At 33.0% G+C, this 23,721-nt stretch overlaps 1 long non-coding RNA gene across 1 annotated transcript in view; it reads left to right on the forward strand.

The window, feature by feature from the left end:
- Positions 1-16,427, forward strand: part of LOC139077086 (uncharacterized) — a 33,661-nt gene extending 17,234 nt beyond the window's left edge. The window contains exons 2-3 of the long non-coding RNA XR_011529300.1: positions 1,277-3,881; positions 14,507-16,427. This is a non-coding gene — a long non-coding RNA (uncharacterized lncRNA). The remainder of the gene's footprint in view (positions 1-1,276; positions 3,882-14,506) is intronic.
- The last annotated feature ends 7,294 nt before the right edge of the window (positions 16,428-23,721 follow it).

Genomic DNA, 23,721 nt, shown 5'->3' on the forward strand with positions numbered 1-23,721 from the left:
ATATGTAATTCTTTGTATATCAATTATACCTTTATTCAAAACTGTTCAAAAAATATAAAATAAAATCAATACGCAAAAAAAGAAGAATCTATGTGATCTGCATTTAAATGGCATTTGACTAAATGGCATTTGACTAAATATTTAATGAACTTCTTTTTCCCTTGTCAATAAAATTACCAATACTACAAGCTCTCGCCTAGAATCCTGTTTCCTGAAATGACTGGGATGAAAATAGTCAGCTTTTGCCTCATCATTTTGTGGTTTTAGCCTATAGTAACACTGTTAATATGTTCTCTCTGGTTAGAATCGAGCTTTGAGAATCATTTTGTTTCTTGGTGATGGCTTTGCCTATCACTGTTCTTACCTGTTCCTCTCATAAACTGTAAAAGTTATTTTTGTGGCAATCTAATTTTCCTTATCTTTGTTTTTTTGAGAGATACCTCCCATTGCCAAATTGTGGCAATAATTGTTATTCCCAATTGAATACAGTCAGAAGAATAAAACTTGAGCTAAATTCCTGTAATGAGTAATTATTCCACAGATAAAAATCTCTGATACAGAGGTATTCAGCAGACTTCAAAATCATCATGTTCTGTATTGACTTAAATTGAAGACTGTGACAGGTCTCTACGGATTCTGCTACCATTCATAATAATACACCCCTACTTACTGCTCACAAGGGTCGCAGCATACAACTATTCATTTCTTGGGTTTGTAATGAGAAACATCAATGTAAATACAAAAACAGCCTCCTGACCCCTTTCTGTTCATAATGTGGGATCTGTGAAAAAATAATAACACAGTTAAGATTCCTTAATCTTTTATGATATATCATGGGAAGTTTAAATGAGATATCCGATCTGATCAAAATTATTATAATAGTTTATCATAAACAATTAGTAGTATCAAAAGCACTGAAGAAGCTGCACCACGTACTATGATGGTTTCCTTCTATATTTAATTTGCTAAGATAGGTTTTTAATCATGTGTGTGGATATTGAATTTGTATTAAGCAATTCTTTTGCTAACACTGGAATGACACTATGGGCATTTTTTTCTGTAATTTGTTAAGATGATGAATTTCATTAGTCAACTTTCCACTATTAAACTAACACTGCATTCCCACACATTTTTCAAATGCTTTACTAAAATCCTATCTTAGCATATATGCTGGATTAGTGTACTCATTTTGTCGAGGATATTTATATTGATATTTTATCAGCGATTGATATTTCTCTCCCAGAATCCTTTCTCTCTTTATTACTATTTCATGCAGAAACCCTTCCATGTGCGGCTCTCCCATCTGATGGAGTTTTGTTCATGCACTCGGCTGCCAGGCTAGACGGCCACATACCTCAATCACCTTTGAAGTTAGACGTCATCAGGAGCGTGTGAACAGAGGGATATATACATTTTCCATAACCCATTCTTCAAGGAAAGCTGCTTATTTTTTTCTTTATCTCTCTCTCTTTATCTCTGTGGGCTGGAATAGGAATACAGAAGTGATACCAGTAAGTCAGGTTTATCCATCCTCTTGAAATCAACACCCTAGCGATGATGGAGCCTGAGTCCCTGTGTCATCTTCTGAGGAAGAGCTGCCAAAGAGCCATTAATCCTCCATCCACTGCTATACTCTTAGAGGAGAGAGAAATGAAATTCTGTCTTAACCATACCACTGCATTCTGAGGTCCTTCAGTACAATAGCTTAACCTGTGTCTTAACTAATACGTATATTGTCATGGAGATTAGTTTAAATTTTTCTTTTTCTTACTGGGCAAGTCTGGTTTGGTATCAAGGTTATGTTAGCCTCATAAAATATACAAAGGTGTTACCATCGTTTTTATCTCTTCATTAAGATTGATGTTCCTTGAGTATTTGCTTGCCTTCACCTTTAGAGCTTTCTGGGTCTAGCATTGTAGAAATGTTTTTGATTATTCATTCATTTTATTTAATGGTTATAAGATTACTCAGGTAGTAGACTTATTATGACACTGCTTTAATATCACAGGAGTTTATTTTCTTAGCTAAGTTTTCAACAGAATTCTTTATTCTGTTGAATAAACTCTTAATGACTAAAACTGATTTAGTCTTAATGACTAATGTTTTGCAACGTCAGTACCTAGGTAATGATATTTTTTCCTAACATTGTTCAATTTTATCTTCTGTTCTTTCTTCAAGATTAATATCACTGGAGAGTTTGCAATATTATTCATCTTTTCAAAAAACGTGTTTCCTTCAGCCCTATTTACTATATATATATTTTTCTTGAATTAACTTTCTTTTTATTTCCTTGCTTACACTTCTCGGTTTCTTCATCTATATTCTTAAATAGGATGCTTGACTCTTCTTTTAAAATGATTTTTCATTGTTAATATAAGCACTTAGAATTATAAATGTCAATCCATTTACCACTTTAGTTGAATATGACAGCTTTTAATATCTCAAATTAATATTTCTTCTTTTATTTAGGAGATGAATTTACATTTTCAAATGTATGGAGAATGTTTAGCATTTTTTGTCATTAATTTCTAATTTAATTATATTATTGTCAGAGAATGTAGTATGTATGCAATAGAATTTTTGAAATTTACTATTGCTAAGCATCTGACTAGTTAGCATAAACCTTTCATTTGTGATTAAAAACAGGATATTTTCTCTTATTATGGGGGCAAATTTTTATGCATGTCTGACAAATCAATTTTGTTAAACATTCTCTTCAAATGTTAATTATCTTTATTGTTTTGTTCGCTTCCTGATCTATCACTTCCTGACAGAGCTACATTAAAATTTCCAACTAGGATTATGAAGTTTTCTATTTCTCTATGTAGTTCTTTCAATTTTTTGTGATAAATATTTTTAATCTCTCTTTACATTGGAAACAGTATTTCTACTGTAATATATCTGCTCAATTTTATTAGCTGTTTAGAATTAATATGTGCTTAGAATATATATGTGTATGTTTTCCTGTTAAATCAAGTATTTTATAAATATCTAGTGATCTTTTTTTTATCTCGATGAATGGTTTCTAACATTACAATAAGTTCATACAGATTTGAAAATTTTTTCTTGGAGAGATATTCTTACTGTTGATACATCTTCAATCATTTAAAGACTACTAACTATTCTATTCTTTTGGAGCCCATTCTGGCAAATTATGTTGTTTTCTAGGAAGAGGAAACCATTCATAAACATTTTATATTTTTATTTGCCTAATTTTATTTCAAGCTCATCTTATTATTTTTTCCTTGTCTGTAATAACTTTCGTATTTGTTTTTCTTTCTAATTTCTGGTATTATTTCTGATTCTCTCTGTTTATTTTGATCAGTCTTTCACTTGTATTAGCTTTAAAAAATCTGATTATAGCTTTCTTAATCTTGTACATTGTATATATGTTCAATTTTATTTATTTTTCTTTTAATTATTATTAGTCTTTTGATTGTCCTATTCTCATTTTGTTGATGATATTTTTCTACCTTCTTCAAGTAATCAGTTACTGCGTTATTTTTATAAATACTTCAGCTGCATTCAACATGTAATATATTTAATATAGTACTGAATATTTAATATAGTTATTATTGTTATTTATTTAATTAAAATATACTATTTATTGATCACGAGTCATTAAAATCACTTCTTTTTTCTTTTTCTGTCTGCTTTTTCTCCCCAAATCCCCCCATTATATAGTTGTATATTTTAGCTGTGGGTCCTTCTAGTTGTGGTACGTGGGATGCCGCCTCAACGTGGGCTGATGAGCAGTGCCATGTCTGCACCCAGGATCCGAATCAGCAAAACCCTGGGCCACCGCAGTGGAGAGCGCGAACTTAACCACTTGGCCACGGGGCCAGACCCTAAAATCACTTCTTACTTTTGATAAATATGAGGTATTTATAATTATTATTTTGTTCTGACATTTAGCTTATTTTTATCAGGATCAGAGAATGTACTTTATGTTAGTTCACTTTTTTCAAAAGTTTTGAAGCTTTCTTCATTGGTCAAAATAGGTAAATATTATCTTGTTTGCTTAATAAGAATGTTTATTCTTCCATTAAAATTAGAGTTATTTACATGGCTGTTGGGTCAAATTTGTTAATTATTTTCTTAAAATATTTCTTATCTTACAAATCTCAGATATCTGTCTCTGTCTCTCTCTCTCTTCATGATGAAGCAACAACTTCTAGTCATCTGTTTTGTTTGATATTAACATAGCTGTCTCAATATTTTTTGTTTATGTTTGAATTTGCAAGCTATACCTTTTTATCTTTCCTTATAATGTTTTTCTAATGCATCTTATAAATAGACCATAATTATATTCTTCCTCATTTCAGTTTGACAATGCTTATCTTTTAAGTAGATCATTTAATGTAGTTATACTTATATTAGGACTTAAATTTATCATGCAATTTTCTGTCTTCCAGTTCTTCCTGCCTGTTCCATATGTTTTTCTTTCTTTTCTTGCCTTCCTCCACATTTATTTTCTTATTCCATTCTATATTTTCCTATTACTATTTTGGAAATTACATCCACTCTTAATTCTTATATGTTTACCAATGAAATCACTACGTTATTAGTTATACTCTCCAAATTTAAAGTTAATAAAATCTTAGCTCTCCTTATGAATATAAGGATCCCAGTGCACTTTAATTAGTTTTCCCTCCTAAAGTATGCACATTATTACCATTATTGTTTTATACAGTGAGTGTTAATTTATAATTGATTTAAGTTTTCTACTTGTTAAACTCCTTGCTTCTCAGATCTTACATTGGGGTAATTTTAGTTCTGCTTTAAGTATCTTAAATACTTTAGTAAGTGTCTCTTCATAGTGAACGCTCTTAATTTTGTTTTCTTTTTCTCTCCTTCCTCCTCTTCTTGCTCTCCTTCTCTTCCTCCTCTTTTCCCTACTCCTCCTCCTTTCTCATTCTCATTCTCATTCTTATTCCTCTTTTCCTATTTGGGCTGAATATGTCTTTATAGTTAAAGCTATTTTCTCTGGATATAGCATTCTAGATTGGCCAGTCATTTTTCTTTTTGAAATTAATATGATTTTACACTCATCTGTCATTGTTTCTATTAATAATTTAGCAGTACACGTAACTGCTTATCTATTTAAGGTAATCTGTCTTTTCTCCCACATCTGAGTACTTTTAAAATTTCCTCCTATTTCTTGGTTTTCTGCAGTTTCATTATAATGTTTTACAGGTATCTGGTTTTATATTAATTTGAAGTGATATCTTTCATCATTTAAAAAGGCCAGCCACTATATCTCCAAATATTGCTGCTCACTCATTTATATCTTCTGTTTCATCTTGAGATTTAAATTAATTTTAAAATAAATTTATTCATTCTCTCTTTTATATCTCTTGCCCTCTCTTTGTTATCTTCCATCTATTTTCTCCTTACTACAGTCATGCCTAGCTTAACAATGGAATACGTCATGAAAAATGAATCGTTAAAGAATTTTGTCATTGTGCAAACATCATGGAGTGTACTGAAAGGGAACAAAATTTGCCACCTTAAAATGTGTCTCTTTAACATGAGGATTATTTTAGGCTGATTATTTTTAAGAAACAAAAGACTCAGAAAGTTTTCTTGTTACATCCCCCTTAATAACTTGCCTAAAAGAATTTCATTAAAAAAACCTGTCTCAGGAAGTGAGCTATTATTTTAGCATAACATGAACCAGGTGGTAGACAGATAGGAACCTAGAAAACCCATTTGTTGGGCTCCCTTCTGCGTTGCCAAACACTTGTTTTTCAAACACTTGTTCCTTTTCGCCTACTTGTAAATTGCCTTATTCCTTTGAAGTCCCTGACTCTCTCCACCCCCATCTTCTTTTGTCTTTAGCTGAGGATGGAATTTAAGGTGAGGGCTTTGGCTATTTTGGAAAGTTGTTTGGTTTCCTAGATTTGTGTTATTAATACATGTTGTTAAACTTTTATTTGTTTTTCTCCTGTTAATCGTTCTCATGTCAATTTAATTGTTAGACCAGCCAAAGTATGTAGAAAGGTAGAGGAAAATTCCTTCCTCCCCTACAGTGCTTACACAAACTTAGATGGTATAACCTACTATTCACCTAGACAATATGGTACTAATTTTATAGGATCACCATTGTATATGCAGTCTGTCGATCAAAATGTTATTATGCAACACATGAGTACATTCCAGGTAAATTTTTCTCTTCTGTTTCACTAATATTCTCCTTAGCTGTATCTAATCTGCTATTAAACATATAAACTCAGGGGCCAGCCCCATGCCTGAGTGGTTAAGTTTGTATGCTCCACTTCTGTGGCCCCAGGTTTGCCTGTTTAGATCCTGGGCACAGAACTACACACTGCTCATCAAGCCATGGTGTGGTGGCATCCCAAGTAGAGGAACTAGAATGACCTACAAGTAGGGTATACAACTATGTACTTGGCCTTTGGGGAAGAAAAAAAAGAGGAAGATTAGTAACAGATGTTAGCTCAGGGCCAATCTCCTCAAAAAAATTTGCAGAAATAAAGGAAACAAGATTACTTAATTTTTTTAAAAAAATATAACCTCAGCTTGTAATTTGCGTTATTGTGTGTTTTATTTCTAGAAATGATCCAAATATTTTGTGTCACTATTGATAGTTTCCCATTCCTTAAAAATATACATTTCACATTTGGTCTTTATTTTACTAAGCATAGTAAGTCTAATTGTTTTATAGTCTATGTTGAATAATATCACAAATTTTACAAGTCTGTCTGTATGTTTTTGTGATGGCTGCCTTTCATTTTAACTTATATCATCCTTGTATCTCTGGTTATTTTTGGCAATGTACTAGTTATAGTACTTGAAATACTATTTTTACAAATAATTTGAGAACTAGCATGTATATACTTACATGCAGAGAATATTTGCATTTGCTCCTCTAAAACAATTAGTATTACTTGAATCTAAATTCAAATTTTGAGGTAACATGGGCCATCCTGCTGATGTGACTATCAGGTAACAATTCCTCAAAACAGCTGTTTTGCATCTGGTCTATCCATCCTTGGGTTTGTAGAACTTTATATTCTTATCTCAGTTTTGAAAGAGCGCTTTATTAGATTCCTATACCTTCAAGGGCTCTATACTGTGTTTTCTAATCTCCTTGCAATGATGAGGCCACAAAAATGAATATAAAATTGCCAGTAGTGGAAAATGACCTCAAAGCAAACGTAGTAAATACTTCATTTAACTCTGGGTTCCTATTTTACCTTCACTGCTGGCTAGTTATTTCAGTAATGCCATTTCACTGTCTTAATATGTTCAAAAGACATTATTGAGAATAAATATTTGGATGTCGGCAACATGATACAGTGAGCTGTACCCTTTATCTCTTCCCCTTTGAACTACAACTAAATGGCCATTCATTGACCAATGGAGGATACCCACACAGCATAACAGGATTTCTGAGAGACCCAAGCAGCTATACATCTGAAGGTGGATAGACTGGCTCCCTGAGAAATGGTGAAGATAAAGGAACACTCTCCTTCCTTTCCCCAGCAGCCCTGTGCACAGGCACAAAAGCTTTCCTGGCTTACAGAAGCACCCATAGTGCCACTTCAGCCCCACAAATGGGAATGTGCCTCAGGGAGACTGTAAGAAAAGGTTATGGCAGTGCTGAGCCAACAAACAAGTATTTCCTGGCTGGCTGGAACCCACAGTGACACTGCTGTCCAAGTGGCCTAGGCTCTGACCACACAAAGAAACTCTGGCCACCAAGCACAGTAGGTGTCACCATAAGAAGATGTGGCATCAGATCTATGGATGCACATGAACCCTTTCCTGGCCAGCACAAGTGCCCATAATACTGCTGCAGCCCCACAAATAGGAGCAAACCTCAGTGCAACTGTTAGACGAGGCAGTGGCAGCACTGAGCCTACACACAAATGCTTTTCCAGCCAGTGGGAGTGTCCACCTTAAGCCCACAACTTCCAGCAGATGTGATGGAAACATAAACACAGTCCTGCTTCCCTCCAGCAGCAGCAGGTGGAATCTGACTTGATACTATCACAAATGTGCTGGCAAAAGATTAGCTCATCAAATGCCAGGAGAAGCTAAAGCAACAATTCACAGAAGAGGGAAAATGACAAATTTCCAGAAACCAACCCTGATATCACAGAAACTTACAATCTAAATGATAGAGAATTCAAAATAGCTGTCATAAAGAAACTCAGTGAATTATCTAAAAAACACAGAAAGACAGTTCAATGAGCTCAGGAATAAATTTAATGAGAAGAAAAACTACTTCGCCAGAGATTAAAACTATTTTAAAAAAAAAAGTAGAAATTCTGGATATGAAGATCACATCAATGAGATAAAAAATTATCTAGAATTCATAAAAAATGGAGCTGATGTTATGGAGGAAAGAATTAGTGATTAAGAAGATAGAAATATAGAAGTGCTTCAGGTTGAGAGGTAGAGAGAAGATTTTTTTTTTAAATGAAGGAATTCATCACAAATATCCAACTCAATTAGGAAAAGCAAAACAAGGATTATAGGTATTCTAGAGGGAGAAGGGATGGAGAAAGGAAAGAGAGTTTGTTCAGAGAAATAATAGCTGAGAAATTCCCAAAGTCAGGGGAGACTGGACTTACAAATACATGAAGCCAATAGAATTCTTAGTTACATCAATACAAAAAGACCTTTTCTAAGGCATATATTAGTAATACACATTCTTCTCAAGCACTCATGGAACATTCTAAAAGATAGATCATACTTTGGAAAACAAGGCAAGCCTCAATAAATGTAATAAGATTTAAATCATATAAACATATTTTCTGACCACAAAGCTATAAAACTAGAATTCAACTAAAATAAAAAAGCTGGGAAAGTCACAAATATGTAGAGACTAAACCATGTGCCACTGAACAAAAATTGGATCAATGAAGAAATCATAGAGAAACCAAAAAATACCTGGAGTCATATGAACATGAAAATACAACATACCAACTCTTATGGGATGCAGCAAAAACAGTTCTAAGAGGGAATTCATAGCAATACAGGTCCAACAACATACAAGAGAAATCTCAAATAACTAATCTTAAACTACACCTAAGAGCTAGAAAAAGAAAAATAAACAGTGCCGAAAGTCGGCAAAAGAGGGACATACTAAAAATTAGAAGAGAAATAAATGAAATAGAGACTAAAAAAACCAGTAGAAATGATCAATGAAACTAAGAGCTGGTTCTTTGAGAAGATAAACAAAATTGACAAACTCTTAGCTAGAATCACAAGAAAAATGGAGAGAAGGCTCAAATAAATAAAATTAGAAATGAAAGAGGAAAAATTACAACAGATATCACAGAGATACAAAGGATTATAAAAGACTATTATGAAAAACTATATGCCAACAAATTGAACAATCTAAAAGAAATGGATGAATTCTTAGACTCATACAACCTCCCAAAACTGAATCAAGAAGAAATAGAGAGTATGTATAGACCAATGACAAGTTAAAGACATTGAAACAGTAATCTAAAACCTCCCCTAAAACAAAAATCTAGGACCTGATGTTTTCTCTGGAGAATTCTACCAAACATTCAAAGAAGATTAATACTTAACCTAATCAAACTATTCCAAAAAATTTTGGATGATGGAAAGCTTCTTAATTAATTCTAGGAGGCAACATTACCCTGATACAGAATCAGGCAAGGACAGCACAAAGAAGGAAAATCAGAAGCCAGTATCGATGATGAACATAGATGCAAAAATCCTCAACAAAATATTGGCAAATCAAATACAGAAATACATTAAAAGGATCATAAACCATGATCACGTGGGATTTATACCACGATACATAGATGGTTCAACATCCGCAAAGCAATCAATGTGATACACTACATTAACAAAATGAGGAATAAAAATCACATGATCATCTTAATGGATGCAGAGAAAGCATTTGACAAGATCCAACATCCATTTATGATAAAAACTCTCAATAAAATGGGTAAAGAAGGAAAGTACCTCAACATAATAAAGGCAATACATGAGAAACCCACAGCCAACATCATACTCAACAGTGAAAAACTAAAAGCCATCCCTCTGAGAACAGGAACAAGACAAGTGTGTCCATTCTTGCCACTCCTTTTCAACACGGTACTGAAGGTTTTGGCCAGAGCAATTAGGCAAGAAAAAGAAGTAAAAGGAATACAGCTTGGAAGCGAAGACACGAAACTCTCTCTGTTTGCAGATGACATGATTCTAGATATAGAAGACCATAAAGAATCCATCAGAAAACTTATAAATAATCAACAACTATAGCAAAGCTGCAGAGTACAAAATCACCTTACAAAAATCAGTTGCATTTCCACACACTAATAATGAACTAGTAGGAAGAGAACACAAGAATACAATCCTATTTACAATTGCAACAAAAAGAATAAAATATCTACGAATGAATTTAACCAAAGAGGTGAAAGAAATACACTGAAAATTATGTCGTTTTGAAATAAATTGAGGAAAATATCAAGAAATGGAAAAATAGTCCATACTCATGTATTGGAAGAATAAACATAGTTAAAATGTGCATATTACCTAAAGCAATCTACAGATTCCTTGCAATCCCAATCAGGATCCCAATGTCATTCTTCTCAGAAATAGACAAAGAATCCTAAAAGTTATATGGAACAACAAAAGACCCCAATAGCCAAAGGATTCCTGAGAAAAAAGAACAAAACTGGAGGCATCACAATCTCTGACTTCAAAATATACTACAAAGCCATAGTAATCAAAACAGCATGGTACTGGCACAAATACAGATACACAGATCAATGGAACAGAATTGAAAGCCCAGAAATAAACCCACATATCTATGGACAGCTAATATTTGACAAAAGAACCAAGAACATACAATGGAGAAAGGAAGATCTCTTCAATAAATGGTGTCGGAAAACTGGACAGCCATATGCAAAAGAATGAAAGTAAATCATTATCTTATATCATACATAAAAATTAACTCAAAATGGATTAAAGACTTGAATGGAAGACCTGAAACCATAAAACTCCTAGAAGAAAATATAGGTAGTACACTCTTTGACACTGATCATAGCAGTATCTTTTTGAATACCATGTCTACTCAGGCATGGGAAACAAAAGAAAAAATTAACAAATGGGAGGACATCAGACTAAAAAGCTTCTGCACAGCAAAGGAAATATGAACAAAACAAAAAGACAACCCATGAACTTGGAGAAAGTATTTGAAAATCATATTCTGACAAGGGATTAATTTCCAAAATATATAAAGAACTCATAAAACTCAATAACAATAAAACAAACAACCGGATCCAAAAATGGGCAGAGGATATGAACAGACATTTTTCCAAAGAAGATAAACAGATGACTGACAGGCATATGAAAAGATGCTCAATATCACTAATTATTTGGGAAATGCAAATCGAAACTACAACAAGATACCACCTTACACCTGTCAGAATGGCTATAATGAGCAAGACAAAAAATAACAAATATTGGAGAGTATGTGGAGAGAAGGAACGCTCATATACTGCTGGTGGGAATGCAAACTGGTGCAGCTAATATGGAAAACAGTATGGAAATTTCTCAAAAAATTAAAAATAAAAATACTACATGATCCAGCTATCCCACTACTGGGTATTTATCCCAAGAACCTAAAATCAACAATCCAAAGAGATTTATGCACCTCTATGTTCATTGCAGCATTATTCACAATAGCCAAGATGTTGAAGCAACCCAAGTGCCCATTAACTGATAAATGGTATATATATACAACGGAATACTACTCAGCCATAAAATAAGACAAAATTGTCCCATTTGCAAAATAGAGGATGGACCTTAGGAGTATGATGTTAAGCAAAATAAGCCAGACGTAGAAAAACAAATACTTCATGATTTCACTCACGTGGAAGATAACAAATACGTGGATAAAGAGAACATATCAGTGGTTACCAGAGGTTAAAGGGGCTGGGGGGTGGGCAAAACAGGTAAAGGGGCATATATGTATGGTGACAGATAAAAATTAGACTATTGGTGGTGAGCGCAATGCAGTCTATATAGAAACTGATAAATAATAGTGTACATCCTATATGGATCCTCTGTGATCCTAATAAAATAATTAAAAAAGAATAAATGCTTTATTAAACATTTTTACATTTTTATTAGAGAGGTTTTTCTGAACTACCTTGCTCACTATTACTGGAAACCAGAAGTTTCATAGCATCTTTTTTCTAACATTTTGCTCCCTTTTCTCATATTTAGTGCGTTCTGGAATCTTATTAAGAATACATTTTACACTGTAAATATCTCCATTTTGGGGAGAATCAGTTTATGTGTTTATATGAAAGGATTTCTTTGATTTCTCAGTTTGAGCATTTAAAAAAATATTTTCCAATGCGTTGTTGTCACAGCAAATTCCCACAAATCTAGCAACATAATACTAACCAAATTCATTATTTAACAGTGCTGTTAGTTAAAGGTCCAGACTGGCTTGGCTGGGTTTCATAAAATGTCCAACGGGCTCTACTTAGCATCTCGCAAAGCCAAAATCACGGTCTGTGGGCCTGCTGTATTTATTAATAGAGGCTCTTGGGGGAGAATTTACTTTCAGTCTCCTTCAGGATGTTGACAGCAGTCAGTTCTACAAGATTGTAGGCCTGAAGTTCCTGTTTCCTGGATGACTCTCACCCAGGCACAGTTCCCAATTTCTTTCCTTCTTTATTTTTTTATTAAGGTCACATTGGTTTACAACATTTTGTATATTTCAAGCTTACATCGTTATATTTCCACTTCTATATAGACTGACTTGTGTTTACCACCAAAAGTCTAATTGCCATCCATCACCGTACACACCTGACCTTTTACCCCTTTTGCCCTTTCCTTGCCCTCTTCCCCTCTGACAACTACCGCTCTGTTCTCCGTATCTATGTGTTTGTTTGTTTATCTTCCACATATGAGGTAAGTCATACAGTAATTGTCTTTCTCCATCTGAGTTATATACATACCACATCTTCTTCATCCATTCATCTTTTGATGGGCACTTAGGTTGCTTCCAAGTCTTGGCTATTGTAAATAATGCTGCAACAAACATTGAGGTGCATATATATTTTTGAATTTCATGCTCTTTGGATAAATACTCAGAAGTGGAGTAGCTGGATCATATGGTATTTCTATTTCTAATTTTTTGAGAAATCTCCATACTGTTTCCCATAGTTTCTTTAAGCCATTTGTATTCCCTGACTCATGGCTTCCTTCCTCCATATTCACAACCAGAAACGGTGGGTGAAGTCTTCATTCTCAAACCTCTGTAAACTTCCCTTCTGCCTCATCTCTTTTGCCTTTCTATTTTGTTACATTTCTCTCAGAAGAACTGGAGAAATTTCTTTGCTTTTAAGATTCGAGTGATTATATTGGGCCCACTCAGATCATCCAAGATAATCTTCCTATTTTAAGATCTGTAACCTTAAATAAATCTGAAAATTGACTTTGAGCAATACCAAATTAGTATTTAAACAACCAGAGGACTAGACCCTTGGGAGAACATCGTAGAATTTTACCTACCATAAGTAATACTTCCATTAGAATTTGATATGGTTTTTTAAATCTAAAAACTCCAATTTTAGTGGCATAAACTACATAAATGTTTATTTTCTCTTAAGTTAAAAAAAAAATCTGGATGTTGGGAGTCCAGAGCTCTTATAATGCCAAGGACATTATGATATAGGTTCTTTTTTAATTTGATGCTCCATATAATACCACATACTGTTTATTCACACCATTCATTTCAGAATATAACAAGGTTTCTGGAGTTCCTGCCATCGTGTGGGCTTATTAGAAATAAAGCATGACAAACATGGGAAGAGACAAATGGTGGTGTTAGTCTCCATTATTATATCCTTCATGAAAGTCTATCTCATAAACTCAGGCTTGAACTTAGTAACCTAGTCACATGACCTGTGCCAACTGTGAGGGATATTAGAAAACATAGTCATTAGCTGGGTTCAATGTCACCCTCAATAATATGGAGCTTCTGTTAGAAAAGAGGGAAGGAAGTCCGGAGGTTAGATAAGTGACTGGTCTTTTCTGCTACCAAAAGTTTAATGAAAAGTTTCTGCTTTCCCTAAACTGATCTCAGGTATGGTGAAAAGACTTCATCACTTGGAGATATATTATTTATTAACCCTTTTTATACAAATATTTTGAACGATTGTTTATGGAAAGATTTCTGTAATAATTAGAGATACAGGTCAATCAGCGTTGGTTGTCAGCGAGTAAATAAATTTCCCACTACGGATGCACTAATGATTACAGACTGAAAAATTGTAAAGTTAGAAAATGGTGATTAATTAAAGTGAAAATCTTATAACTAACTCAGATTTTTACCAAAAGTTCCAATTTGAAATGACTTGCCTTGACAGGTGATGAGTAAAATTTCATTAGAAACAAATCAGATGCTTTATCTCCGCATTGTTCTGATCTGAACTCTCTGTTTTTTTTATTAACATGAATATTTCCAAAATACAACTTGGAGTCCTGACAATTTAAAAGGCATTATGTGAGAAAACATCATTCTGCAACTGAAAGAGCGTAACTGTTGTCTTGACTGTGGTGACATTCTCATCAATGAGGTAATGGTCTGAGTCACCAATGAGACCCGGCGACATCTTAAAAGTAATATTGTCTCTTTAGCTCTCTGTATTTGTCTTTGATCTAGTAATGCATCTTAAGTGAGCATCAAGAGAGGTATAAAAATTAAACCCACTCAATGATTGCAACTCAGAAAAAATAATCGAACATCCTGGAAGAATTGACCTAACCTTTTGATGAGGTCAAGTTTTTTAATGTATCTTTGTTTGTTTCCAGTTTTATTGAGATATAATTGATATATAATATTGTATGTTTAAGATATACAATATAATGATTTGATATATGTATATATTGTGAAATTATTACCACATTAAGTTTAGTTAACATCCATCGCCTCACATAGTTACAATTTTTTCCCTTTTGATGTGAAATTTTAAGATGTCCTTTCTTAGCAACTTTCAAATACACAATACAATATTGTTAACTATAGACACAATGCTATACCTTATATCCCAAGGACCTATTTGTCTTATAACTGGAAATTTATACTTTTTGATGACCTTCAACCATTTTCCCCACCCTCCACCCCCACTCAGGCAACCACTACTCTGTTTTGTTTCTGAGTTCTTTTTTTATTAGATTCCACATCTAAGTAAAGTCATACAGGTTTTGTCTGTCTTTGTCTGACATTTCACTTAGCATAATTCCCTCAACAATAATCCATATTGTCACAAATGGCAGAATTCCTCTCTTTTTTTATGGCTGAATATTATTCCATTGTATATGTATGTGTATATATACATTCTTTATTCATTCATCAACCAGTGGACACTTAGCTTGTTTCTATGCCTTGGCCATTTTAAATAAGGCTGCAAAGAACATGGAGGTGCAGATATCTGTTTGAAATAGTGATTTCATTTCCTTCAGATAAATAACCAGAAGTGGAATTGCTGAATCATATGGTAGTTCTATTTTTAATTTCTTGAGGTAATATCTCATTATGGTTTTGAGTTAAATTTATCTTCTGATTAGTGATGTTGAGCACTTTTTCACATACCTGTAGGCCATTTGATTATTTTTTTCAAAAAATGTCTATTCGGATTTTTTGCCCATTTTTAATTGGATTATCTGGGTTTTTGCTGTTGTGTTGTATGAGTTCCTTACATATATTGAATATTAACTCCTTATCAGACATGTGGATTGCAAATATTTTCTCCCGTTTCATACATTTCCTTTTCATTTGTTGGTCATTTCTTGCGCCATGCAGAGAAGTCATGTTTTCTATATAGGGTAAATCTAAGACATACTAAAACTCCCCTGCAATAAAAACAATAATTCAGGTGTGGTGATTGCAATTTCTAAGCCTCATAAACTGGAAGTGTGCTGTCAGTTACTGACATCTCATTCAGAATTACAAAATAAAATAATTCGGTAACAGAAGACATTAGCAAATATCCAAACTTGAGTAAATGGGAAGACAGGGCTAATGCTGGAGTAGGGAGTAATGCCACTTTTGGGGAGACTAAAATTAGGAGAATCATAGATATGCATTCAAGAAGCCATAGAGATGAGAAAGCAATAAGACAGCTGGGAGGCAGACATGGGATGCCGTATCAATTTTTAGGAGACAACCGTGTATTCCTTGCTTTGGATTTGTGGTCTTCAAGGAAATAGTGGGAGACAGTGCATATTTGATTCAAAGCACCTGAATAACTCAGAATTATTTTTTCAAAAAACATGTCTTTATCCCTTTGAATTTAATGGGCCCACAGTGTGTCCTAGTTACTCTGATTTCTACTATATTTCCTCTCTTCCTGGTTTTACTTGATACATCAAAAAACTCTTTTTAAAAATGAAAAAAAAAACTCTATGTAAGATTTTACTTTATTCTTGAGAGAAGATTTGATTCCCAGTGACAATTCCTGTGTCACTATAAATTCTACCCAGAAATCATGTGGTCTCTATTTCTGACTTCAGTGGAACTAAATCATTTTTGAGTGCTTAAGATGGCCAGGCATTGTAAACTATGTTTTATATTCAAGATTCTTATTTAGTCCTTGCGAAGTCTCTAGGTGTAATCTCCCAGTTTAGCAAATGAGAAAAGTGGAAATCAAAAATATTAAGTAATTTGGTCATAGCTACACAGCTGGTAATTGTCAGAATCTGGACTTGAACGTAGTCTGAGTGGCTCTCAAGTTCATTCCGCAATACTACATTAAAAAGTGAAAAGTCCTTAGGTGCCCAAAGATCATTTGCTTTGATTAACATCAGCTTAATTATGGTCAAAAGCCATTTATGTTTTAAAACACAGAGTCAGGAGGAGAAGGAGATGGAAGGGGAGGAAGAGAGAGAGAGAGACTCCATTATAATTAACATGATTATATTGCTTGACCTAGTCCTCATAATACCTACAATGATAAATCACTTACCTTATTTATAAGACTTGGCACCAAGTGATAGCTTCAAAGGACAAAAATTCAAAGGATAAAGAAGTTAAAGATGTGAGAAGTTACCCCGAAGGCATGTACAATAATTTTTAAAATATTTGTCTCAAAACTATTGAAGTAATGGCTTCTTGATGCTTTCAACTGTTCCACACCTCACCTCATATTACTGAAAGAGAAAACACCGTTTTGAATATCTTTGTTGGAACATTTTAATTATTATTTATTTGCTTTAATGTTAACACAGATATATTCTATATTTTGGTTGAATATATATATTATATAATTATTTGCATATGTACATATTTCTCACTTTCATCTTTAAAATTGGTCTCATAATAGTACTTAACACAAAGCTTATTATGAAGAAAAAATGAGTAAATATACATTAAAAAACATAAAACAGAGCATAACACATAGCATCTAATTATACGGTAGATAGTATCATTATAATGATAATGATAATGACATTATCAGGTATGTATTAGTGACAATCTGGTGATGATAACGTGGAGAATAGATTGGAATGGGGTAAATATGGATTCAAGGAGAAAACTTAGGAGGCACTGTGGCAATCCAGATAATATATGTTATTGTGTAGGGACTTCTGGGAAAAAGAGGATGCCAGAGTTGATATCAAGATGGATCATAGAGGCAGAATGTGGTATAGAGAACACAGAGTATTATCTGAGAGATATTTGGGGTAGAAGATTATTGATGGATGAACCAGGAAAGAGAGTTTTTACTGTAATCTAGTGTGGACTGGGTCATAGTCTATTTGTAATTTTTGTGGGACCTGGAGAAGAAACCGCTAATCCCAGCCAAGTAGGTGGGCTGCATGTGGAAGGGTTCAGTAAAAAAATAAAAACTGTAATTAATTTGATCAATTGGGTGTCTTTGTCACTCAGTTTCATGCTGTATTGTGAGATTTAATATCTGAAGGTATCCTAGGCAGGTGAGAAGGAGTCTAGCATCTATTTGGTCTATTGTCTTTTTTGTTCTTTGGAAAGATCAAAATAATTTTATAGTTATAATACCAAAGGGTATTAGTCTTGACATGAAAACAAAATGAAATTGTAGTCACGTTTCGTTTCTTATCACATTTAAATGCCTCACTTTTTGCTTTCCAAACTATTTTTTTCTGTCAGCTTGCAAATTCAATGGCCTAATCTACAACACACTACTTCTCTATTCTTGCACACTTAAAGTTTTAGTGCAGTCAGTTATACTTGACTACTTGTGCACTTTTATGCTTGCTTCTCTCTAAAATTATGAGGACACACAACCTTGTCCTACTTGCAACATGGTTTTATTTACACTCTTCTTTTTCTTTACTCTTTGAAATTATATAAATTGTTTGGAACAAAGAAAATCATAAAGAGACAGATAGGCGTTTTAAAATTTCAAGATTTCTCAACAAATTGTTTAAATATAAGACAAAGAACATTATTAATAGTATTGAAATTCCATGGATGCAATTCATGCTTTTTTGCCTTTCACATATACACAGCAGACTGGAAACAATCTGAATAAAGTCTTATTAATACCTTTGTCCCTGAAACATCCAGCATAGGACTTTATCCATGGATGATATTCACCATATATCAGTTGATGGAAATAATTCTACCTTTTTCATTTAAAATTTTAAACCACATTGTGATCTAAAAATGGGGCGGTAAGAATGTTGTGTTATAAATGCGATTACTAGAAAAAATAAATTTGGGGAATGAAAAGAAGAGGTAAGAGAATGGCACATTATTAAAAAAAATACTTATAATGAAGATTTCCACAATCTTACTATACTCATGTACTTTCGTCTAGCGGAGAGGAAATGATGATTAATAAATACAAGATAGAATTCACCAATTGAGTTGAACTGGTCTCCTCTGGACCAATAACCACAGGAAAGCTAGATATGTATAAACAATCTCTTATGTTGGACCAGGCACAAACTTACTGGTATGCTGGTTTGGTTGTTATTTGAGACACAATATTCTTTCCAGTTTGAAAGTCCATGTTATTCTTTTTTTCTCCTCTTTCTTTTTTGCTTTTCCTTCTTTTCATTTCCCGTTTGAAAGTCCATGTTATTCTTTTTTTCTCCTCTTTCTTTTTTGCTTTTCCTTCTTTTCATTTCCCCCTCAGGTTATTCTTTATTTATAGGACATAGCCACTGGAAAAAGAAAAAGGAGGAGCTTGTAGTCATAGTAATATCCTCACCTCCTACAATGCAAGGAGGTATTTTTCTTTTTCTTTTTGTTTTACTTCAGAATTTATAATGCCAACAGCAAGATTAATTAAAAATAATGGAATCAGCTTAAAGGAATGGCGAATAATCACCTATCATCATTTATTACAAAAACAGTCCAAAACTATTCTCCTGCCAAGCAAGTTTCTTCAGAAATGCCCTATCTTATATTAGGATCCTTGTTTTATTCCTTTAAGTAAATTTTACTATCTTTGTGAAATTAATGCATTTACATTGATCAAAATATATGAAATAGTTCTACAAGATTATAATATTACTAATAATAATGAAAACTATAGTCTCCTGTCTGGTTCTCTTTACCACTCCCAAGAAATACTGGCTTTTAACAATTTTAAACTAGATGTTTCTTCTGCTATTTGTACGATGTGGTTTCGTATGCTCGTATAGCAGTATCTATTGATTTTATTCTTTGGAATTTGAGGATTTTTACTACTATACCCTGACTTCCCCTCTCTCTCCAGCCCTCTTCCTAATAGTGATACAACACATTATTTGGTTAAATTAGTGGACATTAAATTTCATTCTGAACGTAAAATAATAAGTCAAGTTTGTATCATTTGTACATTAGATTCTTACTTTTCATTTTACTTCATTAACCAGTGATCACTTCTTTAATTTTTACATTTTATTATTACTTTTTTTAATGCTCAATAGATCTGTCAAATATCTACCGAAAACTTTTCCAATCTCAAGACACATAAGAAAATCTCTTAATTCTGTTTTATTTTTTCTGGCAGTCTCCCATGCATCCAGCCCTTTTCTGGTCTTCTTAGTTCTGTATTGATTGCTGTCTAGACATAGCGCACAATTCTAATGCTGTAATGTCTCTTCCCCACCACTTGTTTAATGCATACCATTTCTTTTAGTTCTTATGTTATTTCGTCAATGCACATCTTCCATTAGCACAAAAAGAAAAAGAAAAAAAAAAGAACATGGTTATGTATTTACAGCTTGGCAATCAAACTGTGTAAGTTGAAAATAAAAAATATGTTATCAGGGGGCTGGTCCAGCTGCATAGTGGTTAAGTTTGCATGCTCTGCATCAGCTGCCTGGGTTTTCCAGGTTTGGATCCTAGGTGTGGACCTAACACTACTTGTCAAGCCATGCTGTGGTGGCATCCCACATAAAATAGAGGAAGATTGGCACAGATGTTAGTTCAGTGACAATCTTCCTCACACACACACACAAATTATATATATATATATACACATATACATATATAATCAGAAAAGTGAAAGCTTGATCCATTCTTAAGATCAACTGCCACTGCTGAGAAGTCTGGTATCACAGCATTCTCATTCAAATTCCACTTTATATGATTTTTTCCCACCTCTGAAAGATTGTAGTATTTACCACTATCTATGATACACTGAAATTCATAGTGATCTACCTTTGTATATATACCTATGTACACACACTCACAAACACATACGTGTGTGTGTGTATGTATGTAACTTTTTATTGCAATGGAATACTTGGGCATTCTTAGGTCTTGAAACCCAAATCATTTTTACTCTAAGCAATTTAAATTAAAAAATCACTAATTCCGTATCTTCTCTTTTCATATTACCACAATCTTTCCATGAATATTGGGCCCACTAGATTAATCATTTAATTTTCTTATATTGCTCTTTTTTAAAATTTTATACTATTTACCATCTCTTCTTCCCTCTGTGTGCTTTTCTCTACTTCACCTTCTAGTTCTCATACTGAATTTTTGAATTTCTTTATCAGGCTTATTTTCTAAAAGAGTTCTCATATTTATATTATTTCTATTTCATAGCAACTTGATCTTTTTTTTAGACACAGCATCCCTCTTATTTCTCTTGGAGGTTCTACGGGAAGGGAATGTGGCAGGGTTCATCTTTCTTGCTTAAGTGAAAGTCACCTGAATTTTAGTAGCAGCATTATTGTTCACCCTCTCATTATTCAAAGAGCAGCTTGGAACTAGCAGGTCTTTGGTGCTTCAAAGCTAACGGGAATTTACTTCCTGTGATGTTCTTTGTAAAACTGTCTGCTATTATGCAACTATTCCAGAATTATCTGAGCATGATCAACATTATAAGGCTAGTTAATTATTCTCATATACGTATGCCTAATTCCAGTTAGGAAGGGTGGATGGGGCACATTTTACATTTCTTAACTCTCTCATTCTCTTTCTCACTCTTGCTCTTTCTGCCTTCTATAACTGAAAAAGTAACTTCATAATGAAGCAGGCAATTCAAAAAACAAGGAAAGATTACTATGAGAAATATATTGATTATTTGATCTTTTTTCTTGCATCCTGGAAAGAAAAGGGTTTCAAAGTCTAAAAAACATATATTGGGACAAAAATAGCAGAATGACCTTGCCTCTTGTAGGCTATATATACTTGCTTTATGAAGAACATATTAAATTGTTTTTTATTTTTTAATCATTAATATATTTATGATATAAATTATTTTATTTTATAATTGATTTCTGGTATGTGAAGTAAAATTTATAACTTAAATTTTGAATTAGGAGAAAGAAAATTATTTTTGACACAATATAAGTTGAATATGAATATCATTGTTATGAATGAAGAAAAAAATACATTTTCTTTATAGAATCTTATTTGTCTGTAACCACAAAGTTGGGTTCCTTTGTTTTGTTTTATTTGATTATTTCATTTGTTTTCAAGTAATATTTGAAGATAGAGTTCCATAAGAATTGGAATTACAAAAAAATGATCTAATTTTTAGATTTCTTCATTTTTGAAAATTTTAACAAAATTACAGGATTTGCTTACATTTTGCGTTATTTTTACTTTAAAGAAATCTGCAAACCAGAGCTTACATCATTCCTTTATCTTTAGATCTTGGTTTTTTTAATTAGTTTCTTTAAAAATTTTCAGGTCAATACAAAAGAACTTCAAGATCATCCAAAACGCCTAAATGTATCTATATTTCTTTTCATAAAAAAAACCAGACAGAATTCTGGCTCTTTGAATTGTTTGCCTTTAATGGTCTACTTTATAGACAATGTCTAATTCTGAGTTAAAAGCCCCGGGGCATAGTCTTTATGCCCTACATGAGTCATTGTCTACAAATGATCTGCTTAGACCAAATTCCCAGAGAAGATAGCCCTGACATAGCTATAATGACTTCATCCCCATTTTAACTCTTTAAGAGCAAAGTCTGAATGGATCCTGGACTGGTGAAACGGAAGATGAGGGAGAGAGGCCAGTCCTAGTAGAGATTTGACTCTGGGATGAAAGTAATTGTATCTAGGGAAGATCTTTTAGGTTGACATTCTTCTGGTGTTTAAGGGAGGATGCTAAGTCTTGATTTCAGAAATTTTTAAATAGAGTTCAAACTATTTCATTGAAATAGCACATTAAAGAAAAAGTTGAACATTTGGCATATAACTGGGAATTATCAATAACTGCAGAACACATCTATACATTACAAGACTTAAAAGGATAGATGGTTGCAATGTGGTAAATAAGATCAGAGATTTTAGAAATGAAAAACACTTGGGTTTGAATCTTAGCTTCATCAATACCAGAAATATGAACTTGACAATTTGTTTATTCTAAACATCTTTGTGCTTCTTTAACAATAAAAGGGGGTGCTTTTTATTATTTTATATGCAAAAATATATATTATGCATGGTTGTTTTAAATGTTACAAGAGATAATAAGTATAAAGGGATATTACATGCCTGGCTCAATAGATTGTAGTTGCAAAGTTTTCATATCAACAAAAATATTATTATGCACCAGTGAGACATATAATGAGATTTTATCCTCCAGATGAGGAACCTGGCAAACGTTAGATAGAATTTGAATGATAACATTAAAGAATATGCACATGTACTTGTGATTCTCTTCTTGGACTTACATGAATTAAGGAGAAGAGTTTCTGGGCCTATGGAACTACGCAAGTGCAATCTAGAAATAAATTCTGCCTCTCACAATGTGTGCTGTCTGTCAACATGGAGAGTGAAGGTAGGGAAGAAACACTTAACATGCATCCCACAGTGTCAAAATTGGTTGATATTGATTTAATTTAAAACCACTCATATTTTCATTCAGTTTTAAAAGTTAATAGTTTACTTGGAAATATGAACATTTAAATCCTCCTTATTCTTTTAAACTCACTGCTTACTCTACTGGCAAATTTTAAAGATCACTTTTAAGGATCTTTGATTAAGAATTAGTCCCATTTTCAAACATAGGTAAATAAAAACTTTTAAGCATTTTAAAACTGCATTTGTCATTTTAATAGTGTTGATTTAGTTTTTAAGGACTTAAATGTGATTGGACTGAGAGAACTTCCAAGAAACTAAAAATTATATCATATTAAATAATTTAAGTTTATAAATACAGGAATTGACTTTCCAATCCTGTATATAAGCTTCATAGAATGGTAACTTAACTATACTTGTGGGGTTTTTTCATTTGAATTTTAAAGTAGAATTACCAGG

The sequence above is a fragment of the Equus przewalskii genome, chromosome 18 (genome assembly GCF_037783145.1).
Source record: "Equus przewalskii isolate Varuska chromosome 18, EquPr2, whole genome shotgun sequence".
Taxonomy (NCBI): domain Eukaryota; kingdom Metazoa; phylum Chordata; class Mammalia; order Perissodactyla; family Equidae; genus Equus; species Equus przewalskii.